The sequence below is a fragment of the Papaver somniferum genome, chromosome 3 (assembly GCF_003573695.1).
Source record: "Papaver somniferum cultivar HN1 chromosome 3, ASM357369v1, whole genome shotgun sequence".
NCBI classification, from domain to species: Eukaryota; Viridiplantae; Streptophyta; class Magnoliopsida; order Ranunculales; family Papaveraceae; genus Papaver; species Papaver somniferum.
The window spans coordinates 66,312,714-66,318,347 of NC_039360.1; the positions used below are offsets into that span (position 1 = coordinate 66,312,714).

Genomic DNA, 5,634 nt, shown 5'->3' on the forward strand with positions numbered 1-5,634 from the left:
ATCCCAATTAATCCGGGTATACCCAATCAAACCAGGCAAATGATTTCGCGTTTATGATATGGGTAAGAAATTTCAAAACATTCATACAATAGAAAAAATAGAAAAAGGTAGTCTTAAGGAAGAGGTGAGTCGATATGTGATACAATGCAGTTGCATTGTATTTGTTCAAAGAAGATCACTTTGCTTGGGATTTTTCATTGGAGCTAAGAAGTTTCTTAACTAGCAATAAGTTGGTGACCCATCACATAACTCTTCTACTATATAATACCCCTCACCATCCTTCAATAGCCATCCTATCTCTTTTGCTTTTAAAGGGTAAAAAGTTAAGGTCCAAGTTAAACTTTATAATTATCTAGAGAAGGTAGGCAGTTTATAAATTAGTGAGTGAGTGAGTAAATTAACATTATACACCATCTCCCCACGGAGAGATCTTAGTAAGATAAAATACCTTTCAGCTATCAATCCCTTTCTTCCAGACGGCTGCGCTTCACCTGAGCTAGCTATCTATTATTCAATTTGTTTCTCCTTTGATCCGTCGAACCTCTAAAATTGGCTCCCCAATAATCTCATCGCTTGTACTCTATCACAGTAGTATTTTGGAATGGTTGGAGCGTATATCCTATCATAATGGAAGTTAACAGAGGATTACTGTCACTTCATCTTCGACTCAATCTCTCTGTTTTGATATTGTTGTTGATTACTCAATTCGGTTTCTTTGATTTTGCTGTCTCCCAGAGATTACCAAATGCTGAAGGTAGGGGTAACATAAATTCTTGAATCTCAAAATCCACACTTACAAATACTGTCGGTAATCCTATCAATTGTATAATAACTACAGTGGAGGCTCTAAAAGAAATAGCAAAGGCGCTAGGAAAGAAAGACTGGAGCTTTGCAGCTACTTCCGATCCATGTACCGCCGTCGGCGTTAACTGTTCCTGCACTTTCTCTGGCAACACTGTTTGCCACGTCGTCAAAATGTAAGTCTTGTATATTATCACTCTCTATCTTCAATTCTGCTTTTCCTCGAAAATTCATTTTCATTTTCATCTTGTTTTTATTTTTCTTTTGGAATTAAGGGGCAATTTATCAGTGCTTAGTCCTATGGGCTAGATATCTAGCTGTTAGATTGGCCATTCACGTCAGCATGGACCACCATATAACGCAGAACCGTTAGTATACAAATATTGGTCTCCATATAGTATTATTGCTACATTTGTTGTAGTGGGGTATATCTGGAGTACTATTAACCTTGACCTTACACATTTCCAGATCGTTATTCATTCAACATAAATTGTGGTGGAAGAGAAGTTATATCTAAAAATAGAAATGGTAACATGAAATACGAGGACGATCAGGATCCAGCTGGCGCTTCAAAGTTTTACCAAAGCAGTAGTAATTGGGCATTTAGTAGCACTGGCGATTTCATGGACAATGGTGATGGTGACAGTTATACAATTTCAAGTGCAAATTCATCACTGTCAACCACTGATTCCGAGTTATACATGACAGCACGCATTTCTCCCCTCTCTCTAACGTATTACGGGTTTTGTTTGATTAATGGGAACTATACCGTGAAACTCCATTTCGCTGAGATAATATTCTCAAATGATGAATCATATAACAGTCTTGGGAAGCGTGTATTCAATGTTTACATTCAGGTATAACTCAGTTATGTTGGGAAGGCATTTTCGTTGGATCACATGGAATTTTCTATTGAACTTTATAGTCATTGCAGGGGAAGCTAGAGTTGCCTGATTTCGATATTGTAGAAGCAGCTGGTGGGGCTGGTAAGGCAGTCATTAAAACTTTTAATGTGTCTGTGACTAGTAATACCATGGAAATTCGGTTTTACTGGGCTGGGAAAGGCACGCAAAGAACCCCTGAAAATGGAATCTATGGTCCTCTTATTTCAGCAATTTCTGCACTAAATCCAGGTATAAACTTACTTTGCTTTTTATCTTTACATCTGACAGTAAAAGCCAGATAATTTGCATTACACTTAATGATGTGTCTTGTTTAGATGCTGTACCTCGTGAAAAGATTGGTGTTGTGGTGGGAATTGTCGCTTCTATATTGTTTCTTCTCTTCTTGATTCTGGCTGCTCTCTGGCGGAAGGGTTGTTTTTGGAGAAAAATTGAGATCGATGAAGGTACGTCTGTGCCCAAATGCTCAAGTTTATGCAAACAGCAGGACCATGCTTTATCAAGTGAGTGCCACATTAGTGAGTACCCTGATGGTCTTGAAGCTGTATAACTTCCGACTTTAGGTCGGAAGTTGATAGTTTAAATTGACGTTACAGTAAAAAATGTGAATTTTCAGATTATCACAGGCTAGTTCAAAATGAGAATGAATTCTTCATCATGTTTATCATCCAACTGAAATATGAACAGTACTGGGAAATATTAACTTGAATCATTGGTTGATTGAGATTTTAATATTATATAAATTCTAAGTGGGCATGGTTAGGATCCTACCGAAATTCCAGAACTTGTTGTTATGCTTTTAGAAAGAAAGACAGTTTGAGAAATCCAAGGCATGAAGTTTCTGGGATGCACCTCGGACTTTGTGGTGGCATTTGTTAATAATCGACCTAACCTGAAATATTCATTAGGTTAAACTTGGATCGAGTCAGATACCTGTTTGTCTGCTACTGTTTTTTTTAGTCAAGTGTGGCTGAATCTGGCAAAAGAAAAAAACTAAAAATATCAAAGGAAAACAAGGTTGAAGGACAAATTTATCCATGGTATAGTATTGAAGTGCATGTCTTCTAAGCACATTTCTGATTCCTTTTTTTCTTTCTGGTAAATTTTCCTCAACGACTAAGCAACTTAACAAAGTCATGCTCCAATAGCTTTCAACACATGCTGTTTACAACATTTTGTCTTTCTTCTGTTTTTTGCGAAATCCATGAAATACATTTGGATTTATGTTATTTGTGATTCCATATACACTTCGGCATTGTCATTGATGGTTTAAACTTCTTATTTGGAGAAAAATAATGAAAGTTCGTTCCTGTAATTTGTATGTCATAGAGCTGAGAGGTGTGGACCTAAACACTACTTCCTTCACATTGAGGCAAATAAAAGCTGCCACGAACAACTTTGCTGCTGAAAACAAGATTGGTGAAGGTGGTTTTGGACCTGTTTATAAGGTACATGCACCAAAAATCATTGGTAGTAATCGATCACCTTGGTAATTGTGTCTGTTTATATGGGTTGAAAAGGATGATATAACCAAAATCTTAGTGTATTGTACAAATGCAGGGCCATCTTTTAGATGGTACAATAATTGCTGTCAAACAACTATCTTCCAAATCTAAGCAAGGAAATCGTGAACGAGATCGGAACGATTTCTGCCCTACAACACCCTAATCTTGTAAGGCTTTATGGATGTTGTATTGAAGGAAATCAGTTACTTCTCATATATGAATACATGGAAAATAATAGCCTTTCCCGTGCTTTGTTTGGTAAGTATGCCATCTTTTGTGTGATAATATCTGCTAGGTTTGGGTTAATATTAAAGACACATGATAAAAGTTGTTTGCATATTTATAGGTCGAGAAGAGGTTCAGCTGAAGCTTGATTGGCCTACAAGGCACAAGATTTGTGTTGGTATAGCCAGAGGCCTAGCTTATTTGCATGAAGAGTCAAGACTGAAGATTGTTCACAGGGACATTAAGGGTACCAATGTGCTTCTGGATAAGGATCTCAACCCAAAGATTTCTGATTTTGGTTTGGCAAAGCTTGACGAGGAAGATGACACCCATATTAGCACTCGAATTGCGGGTACTTAGTAAGTTTGCAGATTTTGTTATATTTGTTTATGTAGTTTATACTTTCTTCCACTGCATTAGAACATATAGTAATAATTACCTTATCTTGATTTATTTGTTCCTAGTATATAGCTCATTCATCTCTTTATGAATTTCTACTTAGCATAATTGGTGTAAAATCTCGTTTTACAGTGGCTATATGGCACCAGAGTATGCAATGAGAGGTTATCTGACAGACAAAGCAGATGTCTACAGTTTTGGAGTTGTTGCATTGGAAATTGTTAGTGGGACGAGCAATACAAATTACAGGCCAAAAGAAGAGTGTGTTTATCTTCTTGATTGGGTAATAAAAGTTTCCTATAGTTTTATGTTAGTTGCACGATATAGTTTCTCCATGTATTATTGTCATGTATGATTAAGCCTTAATATCACAACATTCTTATTGCATCTTCCACTCAGGCTCTAGTTCTACAAGAGACGGGAAAGTTGATGGAGTTGGTTGATCCGAAGTTGGAATCCAAATTCAAGGAGGAAGAGGTTATGCGGATGATTAATATTGCCCTTGCCTGTACTAACGCATCTCCAACACTTAGACCTAAAATGTCTTTGGTAGTCAGCATGCTTGAAGGTCGAACTCCTTTCCGAAAATTTGTTTCGAATCCAGTAAGTAAACCTACCGATGACTTAAAATTCAGAGCAATTAAAGACTATCATGAACAGAGCCATGACCAAAGCATGATAGATCATAGCCAATCACAGAGTATCTCATTGGGCACCTGGTCAGAATCATCAACATCTGCTGTTGACCTATATCCACTCATGAAGGATTCAGAGTACTTGAATAACAGAGAGTAGAGAAGTCCTAACCTGTCTGGTCATTACATTGTGTGAATTTAGACTAAATGGACATAATATAAGGAAATAAACTATGTGTTTAGACTCATTTAACTGTATATGAACAATTGTGACAAGACTCGTCTTACTTGATTGAATATCTAAGTCTGGTGATGTACCGATACTAGATTCCAACTTGCACATTGATCCAAATAACATTGAAATCCAAGTCATTTTGGATTCAAGTACTTGTAATTTCTTCGTAAGTTCTGGTAATAGTTGCCAACATTTTTCCTGAAGTTCTACAAAAAGGTTTGTGCCTTTTGAGCAACTAGTTCTCTCTTAAATTAATGAGTGATAATCCTTGGTTAAGATTTTAAAGATTTTTTCTTAGTCCAGGTTGTATAATACTGTGTGCAAAAGTTAAGAAGTAATAACTGGTGAAATAACTCTATAATTAGAGACGATTTTTTTTTTAATCTTTTTGTGAAGGATTTTCTGATTGTACGTGTATTAATGATTTACATAATAATAGATTGACGTGTACGATTAACTTATCAACATTTAGGCAATGGTTGGTTGGATAATGTAGTAACAGACTGGAGAACCTAGTAGGTACACAGCTCAGATGGCAAGCAACAGTAACTGATAAATGTTCAACACAGTATCTCGATTATAGGAGTCGTGCTCATAAGTTTGTGGATAATGTTGTTCGGATTGTAAAAAAGGCGACGACACTGATGGAATATTAGAATAATAGAGCAATGGACATTCTTGCTAACACAATCCCAACAAATTGAAATTTTACCAAAAAAGAAACAGCATTTTTTCCCTGATTTAGCTTAGTCTTTGCAGAAACTAAATATACCGAGAAGGTTCAACTGAAAGGTTATTAAAATCCCCGACTCAAAACTGTACAAGTAAAGAGCCAAAAACAGGAGTCACTCTAAAGGAATATACAGTGTAAAGCATTTCCTAGGTTTGGCTAATGTCGCACTCGTGAACCTCCTTCAATTATGAACAGTCTA

General features: G+C 36.5%; 1 pseudogene; it reads left to right on the forward strand.

Annotated features, from left to right (window-relative positions):
* The first annotated feature begins 326 nt into the window (after positions 1-326).
* LOC113356368 lies at positions 327-4,905 on the forward strand (annotated as a pseudogene).
* Positions 4,906-5,634: the final 729 nt, after the last annotated feature.